Consider the following 15,836-nt stretch of genomic DNA (forward strand, 5'->3'; position numbering starts at 1 on the left):
CAACCTCCTGCAACCTCCGCCTCCCAGGTTCAAGCGATTCTCCTGCCTCAGCCTCCCAAGTAACAGGGATTACAGGCATGTGCCACCACGCTCGGCTAATTTTTTTTTTTTTTTGTATTTTTATACAGATGGGGTTTCACCATGTTGATCAGGCTGGTCTCAAACTCCTGACCTCAGGTGATCCACCCGCCTTAGCCTCCCCAAGTGCTGGGATTACAGGCTTGAGCCACCATGCCCGGCCTCCTTTATGTATTTCAAGACTGTATTGTTAGGGGCCTATATGAAGTTCACAGTTGACAGACTCTTGGTAAATTTTCTTTCTTTCATTGGTGTGAAGTAACTAATTATTACTAAACTGCCTTAAATCATATTTTGTCTGACACTGATGTTGCCTCACCGTTTTTCTTTAGGTTGGTATTGGCCTAGTGTATCTTTTTCAGTTCCCTTGTTTTCAACCTTTCTGTGTCATTTTAAATGTGGTTTTCGTAAGTAGCATAGCTGAAATATTTTAAATCCAATCTGACAGTCTCTTAGTGAGTTTAACTTACTTACATTTATTGTGACTACAAACACTACTGGATTTTTCTTCCATCTTACTTTGTATTTTTTATTTGCCAGGCTCTATATATCTTTTATCATTTCCTGAATATTTGGATTGCTGAGATTTTCTTTATTCTCTTAATTTTTCCCAGGCGTGGAAGTTACATATTCTATTAATTTGTAAGCATCCTCTTGAATTATTTCTTTTAACACAGACTTAAATTTATATTTTTTAAAACAAAGTCTGAAATTAATCAGTATTCCATATCCTTTTTTAACGAACAGGAACTTAGCACACTTTAGCTTCCCTATGCATATCATTACTTTATTAAAAAATGGGAAACAGGTCTGTACTCCCCATCTCTGGCAATCAAGAGGAATACGCTATCTCTGCCTTGTTGGGTTTCTCCAGACAACCCCTCTTCCTCTTCTAAGTAACCTCTCCTTATCCACACTGCCTAACTACAGGAGCTTAAAGCTGACAAAACTACAGCTTTGTATGCTGAGCCCAGCTTACAGTCTCTCTTGGGTGACTCAATACAAGCACACATATTCAAAGAAAGGAATACTAGATGATAAAGGCCCTCAGCAGAAAGCCCACTAGGCCCCCAAAAATCATCAGAGCTCATTAGAAGGGCTACCAGAAATGAGCAGAATGTTCCCTACCTGGCAGTCCAATCTAAATGGGGCTTACTGAATTAACTAAATGGCTGAAGAGAAAGAAAACAACTGAATGAGTGTTGATGCCCACTAGACTGTTCTAGTCATTTAAATGCATTTGGAGCCTCAGTTTCCTCACTTCTAAAATTCTGACGGTTCCATTAAGTGAATAACCAAAATATTATTTTAAAAATAAGTTTGCAAAGGACTCTTCACATATACTACCTTGTCTAATTTAATTTCATGTAAAGTGATATGTGAAAGCTTTCCAAAATATAATACTGGGGTTATCCTCACTGCTGGTGAAGAACCAGCAAATCAAAGATAATTATAGAGCACTACTGAGAGATGAAGCCAGCTGGGCTTCTGGGTCAGGTGGGGACTTGGAGAACTTTTCTGTCTAGATAAAGGATTGTAAATGCAGCAATCAGTGCTCTGTGTCTAGCTAAAGGTTTGTAAACACAGCAATCAGCACTCTGTAAAAATGCACCAATCAGTGCTCTGTGTCTAACTAATCGGGTGGGGACCTGGAGAACTTTTCTGTCTAGCTAAAGGATTGTAAATGCACCAATCAGCACTCTGTGTCTAGCTAAAGGTTTGTAAACACACCAATCAGCGCTCTGTGTCTAGCTAAAGGTTTGTAAACACACCAATCAGCACTCTGTAAAAACACACCAATCAGCACTCTGTGTCTAGCTAAAGGTTTGTAAACGCACCAATCAGCACTCTGTAAAAACGGACCAATCAGCACTCTATAAAATGGAACAACCAGCAGGATGTGGGTGGGGCCTAATAAGGGAATAAAAGCTGGCCACCCGAGCCAGGAGCGGCAACCCACTCGGGTCCCCTTCCAGGCTGTGGAAGCTTTGTTCTTTCACTCTTCGCAATAAATCTTGCTGCTGCTCACTCTTTGGGTCCTCACTGCCTTTATGAGCTGTAACACTCATCGCGGAGGTCTGCAGCTTCACTCCTGAAGCCAGTGAGACCACGAACCCAACGGGGATAAGAACAACTCTGGACACACCACCTTTATGAGCTGTAACACTCACCGCGGAGGTTCAATCCTGAAGCCAGCAAGACCACGAACCCACCAGGAGGAATGAACAACTCCAGACGCACCGCCTTTAAGAGCTGTAACACTCACTGCAAAAGTCTGCGGCTTCACTCCTGAAGTCAGCAAGACCACGAACCCCCCCAGAAGGAGGAAACTCCGGACACACCATCTTTAAGAACTGTAACACTCACTGCGAGGGTCCGCAGCTTCATTCTTGAAGTCAGCGAGACCAAGAACCCACCGGAAGGAACCAATTCCGGACACACTATCAGCTGGCCCAGACAGTGAACATAAACTGGATTTCAAACTATAATTTTAAAAAATTACTATTTATCTATCTCATGTATCAGCATGCAAATTATCTGCTCTGTGTACTACCTACTATTATTTATTGATTCTGGGAGTGTTCTCGGTAGTAGGAAACCTGATCTAGAATCAATAAATGATGGTAGGTCATTTCAGGACACACCACTTTATCACTCAAGTTCTAGACTCTCTTATGTAATATAAAGGGGAAAAGATAAAAGGAAGCACTTATTGAAACTGAAATCCCTTACCTTCATTACCTAACAACAAACCAAAAAGGTATTTTGATCTCCATTCTATAGCTGAGGAAGCAGAGGCTCTGAGGCACTAACTTTCCTAGGGTCAAGCAACTAGTAAGTGAAGGAACTGGACACAATTCTTCTATTTTAACACTAGCTTAAGCAACACATCATTAGGAAGATAAATCTACTGTGTGTCAAAAGGCAGAACCAAAATCCGTTCAAGCCTGGGTACCTATTATAAGGCATTTCAGCATAATGTTTAAGGATTTCTGTCTCACAAAGTGTAAATGATTTTGAGAGTAATCATTCATTCCCCTACATTTACTTTGAGAAATGACTGTCAAGAGGTGACTAGCACAGAAGCTTAGCCATACAATTTATTAAAAATTGTTCCTGGTTTCTTAGAAGCAAATAGACTATTCTTCTTCAGAGGCAACATTTTCCCTAAACTGCCCAGTTATTGACAATCATCAAGTTCCACGAATGCACTCAACCTTCTCAAGAACATCATGACTGAGATCTGGTCTGAAAATTCACATATGATTAGTCATGTTATAAAACCATTTCCATAAATAGCAACCTCTGGCAATACATGATTGTTTAACACATCATTAATTAGAGTGGCAGAGACGCAAAGGAAGTACAAATTCATGGAAGAAACCCCTAGTTCTACCAAGATATAAAGTCTTCCAGAAAAAGTACTCAAGAAGAAAGTAGAAAAATATAAGCCTCAAAGCACAGTAATGACCCTATTTGTCAGTAATAGTTATGCATGCCAACTCTGGAAGTAAAAACTGAATTACTAATGTCTTACTCTAAATGTTTCTGTTCCCAGAGAGAAATTGATAGGGAGAAGTGAAGTTAGACCAGGCATTTTGAAGGAAACAGAGAGGGATCAAACTTCAAATGGTAATCATCTTATGCCAAAACAAAATATAGGGCTTCTGAAAATGGTGCATTGGTTTCAAGTTCATATTAAACATCTTAAGCAGTATAATTTGCTGATTATCTTTCACATTAAGTTCTTTTTTCCCCCTTCATACTATAGCTTCTCAAAGCCTTAAGGTCAGAATCTAATTTTAAGACCTAGAAAAAGTTTTTATTTTAATCCCAAAATGAGGATCAATTCTTCAAATGTTAAAAGTGTGATACTGCTGAAGACTGTAAATTGCTCATGTGAAGTTTGATCCTGTAATCCCAGCACTTTGAGAGGCCGAGGTGGGCAGATCATGAGGTCAGGAGTTCGAGACCAGCCTGAGCAACATGGTGAAACCCTGTCTCTACTAAAAATACAAAAATTAGTTGGGCGTGGTGGTGAGTGCCTGTAATCCCAGCTACTCAGGAGGCTGAGGCAGGAGAATCGCTTGAACCTGGGAGGCAGAGGTTGCAGTGAGCCGAGATCGCGCCATTGCACTCCATCCTGGGCAACAGAGCGAGATTCCGTCTCAAAAAAAAAAAAAAAGAGAGAGAATCTTGGAGGAGCTGAGAAGGACCCAAGGGATGGCAGTGTATGTGTGGGCATGAAGACCTAGGAAGAGGTATGGCTGCTTGGAAAGGGGGTGGAGGAATGCAAGAGAGGGCAGGGAATAGGGGAGGGTAGGTGAGGAGAGGAGAGAGAGTAAAATACTTGAAAGAACTAACTGGTGAATAGCAGTCAAATGCAAAAGACAGCCTCAAAGTTATGCCCATATTTATAAGAATCTTTCCCAAAACTCTGGAAAAGTAGAGCAAAAAAACCCTCAAAAAACAAAAAACTGGAGAATTCTGAAGAATGATAATCATAAAAACCTTTTACAAACATGCAAGTAAGAAAAGTTGTCATATAAAGATCTCAAAAAATTTATTTACAAGGAAAAACACATCTGGCTAATACAACTTAAAGTTTATTTTTTAATAGGAATGTTCACTTTTTTCATGGCCTCACTCCACAGAAAATAAAGCAATTAAACATATGCTTCTGAAAAAATAAGCAAAATTCTTATGTTTCTAATTTTTAGTTTTTTAATTGTGGTAAAATACACATAATATTTGCCATTTTACCCATTTTAAAGTGTACAATTTTGGTAGTATTAGGTACACTCATACATAGATGTATGAATAACATCATACATAGATGTTATTCAACTGTCACAACTATCTATTGACAAAACTTTTTCATCATCCTGAACAGAAACTCTGTACTCACTGAACACTAACTCCCTTTTCCTCCCTCCTCCAGCACCTGGTAACCTCTACTTTACTTTCTGTCTCTATGAATTGCTCTATTCTAGGTACCTCATGCAAGTGGAATCATAACAATATTTGCATGATTTATATGAATCTTATCTGTATATTTACAACAACTTAAATGTCCAACAGCAATAACCGAATGGAGATTTTTTTAAAAGTGATTTAGTCATACATTGGAATACTATATAGCAATAAAAAATAACTTTATTTGCATTTTAAAATCTCAAAAATACTGCTGACCAAAAAAAAAAAAAATGCTGCAGGGCCAAGCACAGTGGCTCACACCTGTAATCTCAGCACTTTGGGAGGCTGAGGCAGGAGGATCACTTGACCCCAGGAGTTCAAGAACGGCCTGGGCAACATAGTGAGACCTTGTCTCTACAAAAAAAAATTAAAAATTAGCCAAGCATGGTGGTGAGCACCTGTAGACCTGTGGTCCCACCTACTCCAGAGGCTGAGGTGGGAGGATCACTTGGGCCCAAGAGGTGGAGGTTGCAATGAGCCAAGATCACGTGGCTGCACTCCAGCCTGGGCAGCAGAGACCCTGTCTCAAAAAAGAAAAAAAACTGCAGAAGAATAAATTATACCATTTACATAAATCTTAAAGACACACAAAACAATATATTACAAATCATTTATGGCCGCATGTCAGGGCACTTATAAATATAGATTGGAAAAATATATACCAACTTTGGAAAAGTATCTCTGGGATGGGAAGGAAATGAGATTGGGAAGGGGTATAAAGAGATAGCTGTAATGTTTTAGTTCTTTAAAAAGATCAACACCTTAAAGAAAATGTGGCAAAATTATAACAATTGTTAAATCTTTGGTAGATACATGGATGATGGTTCATAAGTCTATTTTTCTGTTTGAAATATTTCCTAATTTTAAAGAAGTAATGTTTTAGAATGACAGAAAATAAGACAATATGTGTGCTTTGAAAATGGAGATGTGCTAATATAGACTAATTGTAGCCTTTATTCTCCCAGCCAACTTAATTGGCTCCTTTATAAAAATTGTTTAAATTATAAATTAATACACACTCATATAATCTTTGAAAAAGATATTCATAAAGTAACAGTGTGAGTGTTACTATGGCACTTGAATCTATGTGAAGCTGCTGTGATTCATATATTTTTTAAAGTAAATCATTTAAAAAATGTCTATACTTAGTAAAAAAATAAATTCAGGCTGGTCTGAGTACAGTGGTATTTATTAATACAACTAATTAATCACAACCAGTTACAGAGTTCTTTGTTCCTTCTCCACTCCTATTGCTTCACTTGACTGTCTTAAAAAAAAAAAAAAAAAGAACATTCATGGCTGGGCCCAGTGGCTCACGCCTGCAATCCCAGCACTTTAGGAGGCTGAGGCGGGTGGACTGCTTGAGCCCAGGAGTTTGAGACCAGCATGGGGAACGTGGTGAAACCCAGTCCCTACCAAAAAAGAAAAAAAAATAATTAGCCAGGCATGGTAGCATGTGCCTATAGTCCCAGCTACTTGTAGCCCCAGAGGTCGAGGCTGCAGTGAGCTGTGATCATACCACTGCACTCCAGCTGGGCCGACAGAGCAGACCGTCGCAAAAAAATACATTCAACCTAACTCATATGTATAAAGGACACCAGAGCTGTTCACTGCCTGCTCTGGCACATAGAAATCTTGATTGCCAAATTCATACATCCAAGAGGGGCAAAAACTCCCAGCTCAGGTGCAGATCTAGATCTGGCCTTCCTGTTAGGCTTCCTACTGAGCTCACTGTTATGTAAGACACAAGTTATAGAAATGATTTTAAATAACCCAAGACATCATGGAATAACTGTATTAGCACATCTCCCTTTACTTTTTTTTTTTTTTGAGACACAGTCTTGTTCTGTCGCCCAGGCTGGAGTGCAGTAGCGTAATCACAGCTCACTGCAGCCTCAACCTCCCATGCTCAAGTGATCCTCTCACCTCAGCCTCCTGAGTAGCTGGGACCACAGGCACATGCCACCAAGCCTGACTAATTTTTTAATATTTTTTATAGAGATGGGGGCTCCCTATGTTACCCAGGCTGGTCTTGAACTCCTGGATTCAAGTGATTCTTCTGCCTCAGCCTCCCAAAGTGCTGGGATTACAGGTGTGAGCCACCGCACCTGGCTACATCTCCCTTTTCAAAGGACACATAGTGTCTTATTTTCTGTTGTTGGTTAGTTAGGCTAAGTAAATTACAGCCAGCTCACTCTATGAAATATTAGGTTGCTGTTAGTGATGCAAAATATAAAGACCATCACAAAATAGAAAAAAATTTCCAAAACAGTATTAAATAAAAATAACAAAAAAGTATATGAAAAAGGATCACAATCATGTAAAAACATGGGTACATATGGATAAAGATAGGAGGGGTATAGAATTATCAGTTATATTATGGTAGCAGAATTGAGTGAGATTTTTCATCTTTAATTTCTTTCAATGTTGCATTAATAAGTTATTTAACCAGTGTTTTAAAATACTCTATATATTATAAAAGAATTAGCTAAACGATATCCATTTTTCATAGCTATAAATTCACAGAAACCTTTGGGTGTATTTTAAAAAATATTTTAGATCTCTCAAGTTTCATTACTTTAAAACCGAACTAGGAGTCAAATTCAGTTGTCTCTGCTTTGGGATAGGCAAGTTAGGGAAGCTCTCTTTCTGCTTCAACTACTGCCTCTAGATTGCGGCTGCTATCAAGGCAGAATGGACAAGAATATTAGACTTAAGCAAGTGACTTCTAGTCTCGGAGATCCACTTACTGACAGCACAATCCTGGGAAAGTCACAGAACCTCTCTAATCCTTATGTTCCTCAACCTCTAAGCTTCTGTATTTCCGACATTGTTCAGGGAAGTCAACTGCTTAAAGATTAATCTCAGATCCTGGACCCATCCCCCACCCCGCTACTTCCTCTACCTGGGGAAAACAGTTCTTAGTATTGAACGCCACCTTGCCAGGGACAGATGAAACCTTGAAGAGTTGATTATATCCCTAAAGATAAATAACATTTGTTCCCCAAGAAGAAAACTAATATTCACTGAACACCTGTGCACCTGACACTGTACCAAGTATTTCATATATGCGATATTGTATATCTTCCTGGGTCCCACTAGACCACAGAACCAATTTCTGGAGGGAGCCAGAGCAATCTGCATTTTAAATAAATTATTTATTTAAATAAATTTTAAATAAAGTGCACACACAAGCTTGAAAACTAAAGGTCTAGGGACAAATCGTTAGGGTGTTGTGGTGTACATTTTTAAAAATGTAATGGAAATTATCAGAGTATATTGCAGGTAGTAAGTGTTAAGTGTTGTTTCTGTAAAAACGGTTGTCGGTTATATATTGTCCACATGTGTACTAGGTCACAATATAAAATTTATTTCTTACTGTCGGTCACAGTCAAAAGGTCTGAAAAACAGACTGAGCATTACAGACTTAGAATAATGCACAATGAGGCAGAATAAAAACAAAAAAGCAAGAAAAAGGAGATGGCATAATATCTATAATTTAAGCTCCACAAGTATCTAGAGGATTAGCAAAATGCAAGACAGCTAAACTCTGATCATTCACAGTAATAAGCGGAATTAAGGTATTGGTAATTTGGCCAAAAGGCCAATAACGTTACTTTAGCCAATAACCTTATTCTATCCCCATTTTTTGTTTACTGTAGATAATAACAAGTAGAACGGACAAATTAATCAAACTTCACTATCCCTTATGCCAGATGGGATGGTCGTTAAGAAATGCATGGTATATAGAAAGAAGGGAAGCAGTTTAGTTCATTCATAATCAAATTCCAATACCTGAATAACCAAAAGTAACCATTCATTAAAACCTTCTGTGGGGTCCTACTATTGATCATGGCTAATCAGTCCTGAATACTCCAAATATTTATTACGCCATCCCCCCGCCGCCCCTTTGTTTAAAACCAAGCCACGGAATTTATGGGAAACTAGGGTAACAACTCTCTCTAAGTGAACTTAAGACAACCAGATTCCCTAGCAGTGGCAAGCGAGCGGCGCGCCTGCTTTTCTCCACTCCGAGGCGGGAAAAGCAGAGCTCCCGGAGTCGCGATTTTCCCTAGAGTGGGAACGACACGTAGCTCAAGCCAGTGCCCCACAGGAACCGGGTGGCAGTTGACCAGGTGCTCCCCCGGGGACTTGGGGCCCGGAAGCCTTGCCTACAGAGGAGAATAAAAGGCGCGATCCCACCTGCACACATACAAACACACGATCGCCCGCGACAAGCCAGGACGGAAGCACAACACGTGTTTCTGTCTCGTGGGGGAGACGTTAAAGGCTGGGGCGTGGAGGACTGTAGCAAAACCTTCTCTACCCCCGGCCCACTGACCCTACCCTTCTGCCCCCGCCTCTCCAGATCGGCTGGAGATCGAGTCCTCAGATCGGGAATTCACGCGCGGGAAAAGCGTAAAAGAGAGCGAAGCCTGCTGACGAACGGGACAAACGAAAACCCCACAAACTTACCTTACTGGCAGCCGCCGCTGCTCGCTGTCCGGCCCTGAACTATATGGGCAGGCCTCCGAGACTGCGTAGCCGCCAGAGGGGCGGGTCCGGACCTGCTCCAGCCGGAAAGAACCGGCCTCCTCTGTGGGCCGGTTCTCGCTGAAGTAACGCTAACCGAGACTGAGGCTTAAAAGGGGTCGACCTGGTTAACTAGAAAGGGCGACCAGTGACCCTGACCTGGACGCGCTTGGATTGGTCGATTCCAGTGCTGGCTCAGATGAGACTCTTCTATGATTGGCCAGAAAAGTCAAGCGGGAACCCGGAGATTGGCAGGTGGGGGGCGGTAACAAAACAAAGTTGTTACCCTAGCAACAGAGAGACGCCGCGCTCTCCACAGTCTGTTTTCGGAGCCTAGCCAGAGACCGGAAAACTGACCAAGGTGAGGAAACTCGAACCTCAAGAGGGGCAAAGACAGGGTCCTCAGATGCCGTGGCTATCAGAAAAACTAGGGAGAACTCTAGATATTTACAACTCTGAGAGATACCCCAAAAAGCCACAAGTTGGGCAAGGTGGAGGAGACCCGTTCCCTAAATCCCGCTATCCTAGACTCTAGAAGCAGGACGCTGCTTTAACAAAACTCGGTTTTACAGGATGTGAGTGAGAGATGGGTGCTGATCGACTGTCAGAAGGCAAAAATAAATATCTGAAGGTTTCCCAACTGGTCTTCTCTTAACTCTGACATGCACGTATTGGTTCTCCCTTCCCATTAATAACGACTAATTTGGGAATGTAAACCATATTTTCTTATAGGAGGACCTGGGTGCTCCAAACTGGAGCAGCCACTGTACCCTTCTGCTTTATATGTGCAGGCACGATTTATCCTGGCCTAGCATGCCATGGTTAGGCAATGTTTTGGGGGATATAACACTTCAGACTGAAAAAAAAAAATGGCCCCAGTACTTACTATGTGAATAATGTCCTTTGTGCGACAACTTGAACGCTGTGGCCTAAGGGTTCCAGTGTTGCTTGGTTAGATAAGCTGAGGAGTGAGAAGTAATCAGACCTTCACTTGGTGGGCCCGAGTGTACAGTGCAGAGACTGCTTGTACCTACAAGACCTGCTACTCGCTAAGGGCTGATTGGGAGAGTAAGTATTACGTGTCGTTTGACTGTAACTGTCAAAAGGTGGGGAAGTGTGACCAAAAAAATTAAATCTGAGTGAAGGGAGAGAACCTAGTTTGACCAAAGAGGGAGGAGTCATTACTCCTTAAGAGCTTCTTGTGATAAGGATTCAGAACAGAGACTATATTTCCTGAAGAAATGAAAAAAATAGGACAGGGGAGAAAATTTAAAGCACAGCAAGAAAATTTGCCAGGCCGAGCGCGGTGGCTCCCGCCTGTAATCCCAGCACTTTGGGAGGCCGAGGCCGGCAGATCACTTGCGGTCAGGAGTTCGAGACCAGTCTGGGCAATATGGCGAAACCTGGTCTCCACTAAAAATATAAAAATTAGCCGGGTGTGTTGGCGCCTGCCTGTCTGGATGCTGAGGTGGGAGAATCACCTGAGCCCTGGAGTTCGAGGCTGCAGTGAGCCGTGATGGCGCCACTGCACTCTAGCCTGGGCGACAGAGTGAGACATGGTCTCAAAAACAAAAGAGGTCTCATACTCCACCTGTATCTAAAAAGAAGTCCCTCCAACTTCTTTTTAGATAGCGGTGGAGTATGAGACTTGAGATAGATAAACAAAGAGAAAAAAATATTAAGTGTATTAAGTTTGTCTGAAATGTACTATAGAGCATTGGATAATTCAGGATGGTTTCTACAGAAACCAAGGATTTGCCTCTCCATATTAAAACTAATTTTTCTGTAATCTCAGCACTTTGAGAGTCCTAAGCGAGGGATCACTTGAACTCAGGAGTTCGAGACCCATCTGGGCTACACGGTGAAGCCCCGTCTCTACAAGTAATAACAAAAATTAGCCGGAGAAACCCCGTCTCTACAAATAATACAAAAATTAGCCGGGTGCAGTGGCGCAGCCTGTAGTCCCAGCTACTTGGGAGGCTGAGTTGGGAAGATTACTTGAGCCAGGGATGTCGAGGCTGCAGTGAGCCGAGATCGCACCACTGCACTCCAGCCTGGGCTACAGCAAGACCCCGTCTCAAAAAAAAAAAAAACAAAACTCTCCCTTCTCAAAAAGGATTGGGATGGTACAGACTCCTTATGAATAAATGACTAAAACAGAGGAAATCTTAAATCAAAAGATGCTATTTTTTTTTTTTTTTGAGACGGAGTCTCGCTCTGTCGCTCAGGCTGGAATGCAGTGGCGCGATCTTGGCTCACTGCAACTTCTGCCTCCCAGGTTCAAGCGATTCTTGTGCCTCAGCCACCCGAGGAGATGGGATTACAGGCGCGTGCCTGGCTAATTTTTGTATTTTTAGTAGAGACGGGCTTTCACCATGTTGGCCAGCTGGTCTCAAACTCCTGACCTCAAGTGATCCACCAGCCTCGGCCTCCCAAAGTGCTGGGATTACAGGCGTGCACCACCGCGCCCAGCCAAAAGACACTTTTTTTGATTTAATAATCAATAACTATTTAATTTCTTGACTTCTTTTTCTATGAAAGATTCCAGGTATTTTCAAAAAGCGTCTTCCTTAAATATATTTTAAATTTGAAACGAAAACTGTTAAGTTCCCATAGTTATTTTGAGTTACTACATTTGATGGTAGTGAAAGTTAGAGACCTGAAAAAGAAACCATTCTTAGTATTGTAAAGATAAATTCAAAATGAATTATTTTTAATAGGTGGGAAATCATTGATGAGTATAGTTACCAAAAAATGCAAAGCAGAATGCAATTAGTCAGTATATTATAATTTAATTCAGACATAGGCAGAGATGATATCACTGTTGTGTTCTCAGAAGAATTTTAATGGAGGAATTGCGAAATAAGGCACTATATAAATAAAGTTGCTTCAATCTAGGAAAGCTGATTTTAAAAAATAAATAAATAAAAATAAAGTTGCAGAAGAAATGCCAAATTTATTTAGAGAATAAATAGATTTTGAGTACTTGCAAATCATTGTGTTAAAGTCAGTATTTTACATAGGGATATATCTATTTACTTAAACAAGTTCCAAAAGGATATTGCTTGGTGACTTTTTTTTTTGCGGGGGGAATGGAGTTTCTCTCTGTCACCCAGGCTGGAGTGCAGTGATCTCGGCTCACTGCAATGGCCACCTCCCAGGTTAAGTGATTCTCCAGCCTCAGCCTCCCAAGTAGCTGGGATTACAGGCGCCCGCCATCATGCCCGGCTAATTTTTGTGTTTTTTAGTAGAGTCAGGGTATCGCCATGTTGGCCAGGCTGATCTTGAACTCCTGACCTCAGGTGATCCGCCCACCTTAGCCTCCCAAAATGCTGGGATTATAGACGTGAGCCACTGCGCCCAGCCCTGCTTGTTGGTTCTTTATTACCCTGATTTTATTTACCATATATACTTGAATTAATAAAATCTATTATCTATTTGAATAGTCTGTAATTCAGAGTTTTCACTAATTTAACCTAGACTTTTCTACAATTAACTGATGTCCAAAGCCATCTTTATTGATACTGTGGAGGAGACAAATAAAATAGAAAGCATGATCCCAGCCTTACAACCAGTCTGACTTTAACTCAAGGTTACTGATGTTGCTTAAGTGCTGTGGGTCTGGAGCCAACCTGGTTGAACTTTTTCAGCCCCTGACTGGCTCCAGTGTTATGGTAATGAGCTGGTTCTGGAGTGTCAGTTGCTTTAGCTCATTGTGGCTAGTAGATGGTCCAATCATGCCTCTATTTATGAAGACCCGAAGTACTCAGGTTAATGTGGGAAAATCAAAGGCTCTGTCTGGAAAATGTTGCCATTAGCATTGGCCTAGTAAAAGAGAATGAGAGAAAGAAAAACAAAGGGCCTAGCAAATTTATTTTCTAAATACAAATCTCAAATAAAAGACAGTAATATATTTTGTTTTTACTGAAACTCTTAAATTTTCCTTAGTTTAAATTTATTCTTGGCCTATTTAAGTGACAGTGCCAGATTCAAACATTTTAGGCAGTGTGGCTCCAGAATCTTCTTTTTTATTTTTATTGTTATTATTTTATTTATTTATTTATTTTTGAGACAGGGTCTCACTTTGTCTCCCAGGCTGGAGTGCAGTGGCCCGATCTCGGCTCACTGCAACTTCCATCTCTGGGACTCAAGCTGTCATCCTGCCTCGGGCCCCTGAGTAGATGGGACCACAGGGGCACGCCACCACGCCTGTCTAATTTTTGTATTTTTTGTAGAGTCGGGGTTTCGCTATGTTGCTCAGGCTGATCTCGAACTCCTGAGCTCATGTGACCCGTGAGCTCACCTTGGGCTCTCAAAGTGTTGGTATTACAGACGTCAGGCACCATACCCGGCCAGAATCTTCTTTTTAAAAATCACTACACTGTACTATCCAATAAGTCAGGGCAAAAGGAAAAATACACTCCAAGGTACAAAGGCAGGAAATTATAGAGTATGTTTAATAAGCAGTTTAGTTTTTAACAGAATGTGTAGGAGAATAATAGGAGGGAAGGACAGAAAATTACGTTGGGACTATATCCTGAAGGACCTTGATTGCCAGACTCAGGATGAACTTAAATGTATATCACATTTAGAAATTAAAGATAGACCTATAAACTAACACTGCATAGTTCATTGTAGTGAAGATAGTTCCCTACAAATAGTTCATTTGTAGTTCCTAAAAAGTCCTCCTGTTTTAGTTTTTCAACTGTGATCCACTTGTGTCAAATGAATTTTAATAAATGTTTTTTAATAAAGTTTAATAAGTTATTCTTAATATGTTAGACTTCTTTTTTTTTTTTTTTTTGAGACGGAGTCTCGCTCTGTAGCCCAGGCTGGAGTGCAGTGGCGCAATCTCGGCTCACTGCAAGCTCCGCCTCCTGGGTTCACGCCATTCTCCTGCCTCAGCCTCTCCGAGTAGCTGGGACTACAGGCGCCCGCCACCACACCCGGCTAATTTTTTTTGTATTTTTAGTAGAGACGGGGTTTCACCGTGGTCTCGATCTCCTGACCTCGTGATCCGCCCGCCTCGGCCTCCCAACGTGCTGGGATTACAAGCGTGAGCCACCGCGCCCAGCCAATATGTTAGACTTCTTAAAAAGCTAGTAGAATCTTCCTTTCCATTGAATTTTGAATATTTTTTTCTAAAAATTCACAAACTGTTTTTCTCTTTTGATACTTTGAATCATTTAACTAGTTAGTCACAAAATATTTGGGATTATTTTGTTTGTCAAAATACAATATCAACAAACTTGTCATGATTTATTTATTTATTTATTTTTGTTGTCATGATTTATTAATTTGTGTTTACAGATTATTATTACATTTGATATGGTAAAAATATTTTGGCTAAAGTGGTAATTTTATTATTATATTTCTATTTTAATTGAGCTGTAGTGCAAATCTATGGCATTTTATTCCAGCATAATTTGGAAGTCCAATTGTACTTTAAGAAGTCTAATTCCTAATATGCTTCAGATATATAAAGTGTTACTAAGAATTATTGTGCATAATTTAACAAAAACAAGTGTACACATTCCAAGGAGGACCATCCCCTTCGAAGTAGTCACTTTAGGAGGCTAATCTATTTATTCTGATGTTGTTGTTATTGCTAAAATTGCTTTTGAAACTTCTGTTTTAGAATCACCTTGAGGCATGTAGCACATTCTTTTGAATATACTCAAAGAAGAAAATCTTCATATTTTGAAAGTAGACATGATATCTAAATATATCTAGAAATCACTTGGTGACAAATCTGATGTATAATCAAACCAAATGATACCATAATGATACCTATTTTCTTGGTGATACATATGAAGGCAATTCCAAATAAAAAGAAAAATCCCAAAATATTTTGAGCATTGATAGCACAATTTACATCAGTGTATAACCTTCCAAATGACTATTTTGAAATATAACATTCAGATGAATTTAGTCATGCTTCATTTGGTATTAATCAACTGCTGACTATGTGCCAGCTGCAGTTATTAAAGACACTAAATCTACAGGTATAGCTTCCCACTGCTCATACTGGCCTACTTCCCACCTAATGAGAACCAGGCCAGAGTTCCTTTCCAAATAACTGGTAGGGATTTAGAATTAATCTGGTTTTTCTAAATCCAGTATCCAATGTACCAAAGGAACCATAACATTCCTTCATAACCTCCACTGTGGGTACCAAGGTGACGTGAGAAAGCCACCAATGCAGTGCCTGGTTTGTTTTCTCTTTTCCAGCTGGAACTTTGAGCCCT

At 40.5% G+C, this 15,836-nt stretch overlaps 2 protein-coding genes across 3 annotated transcripts in view; one reads left to right on the forward strand and one right to left on the reverse strand.

The window, feature by feature from the left end:
- The window catches only part of NUP62CL (nucleoporin 62 C-terminal like), an 80,189-nt gene extending 70,497 nt beyond the window's left edge, over positions 1-9,692 (reverse strand). The window contains exon 1 of the mRNA XM_003262161.2: positions 9,532-9,692. The gene's annotated coding sequence lies outside the window, so the exon portion shown is untranslated. The remainder of the gene's footprint in view (positions 1-9,531) is intronic.
- Positions 9,693-9,869: 177 nt separating this feature from the next.
- PIH1D3 (PIH1 domain containing 3) overlaps positions 9,870-15,836 on the forward strand; it is a 40,707-nt gene continuing 34,740 nt past the window's right edge. Inside the window, exons 1-2 of one of the 2 annotated variants that reach the window (XM_003262163.2) lie at positions 9,891-9,949; positions 10,380-10,656. The gene's annotated coding sequence lies outside the window, so the exon portion shown is untranslated. Of the gene's footprint in view, positions 9,950-10,379; positions 10,657-15,836 lie in introns of both variants that reach the window. The other variant, XM_003262162.2, reaches the window with a different exon arrangement.

Source organism: Nomascus leucogenys, chromosome X (genome assembly GCF_006542625.1).
Source record: "Nomascus leucogenys isolate Asia chromosome X, Asia_NLE_v1, whole genome shotgun sequence".
Taxonomy (NCBI): Eukaryota; Metazoa; Chordata; class Mammalia; order Primates; family Hylobatidae; genus Nomascus; species Nomascus leucogenys.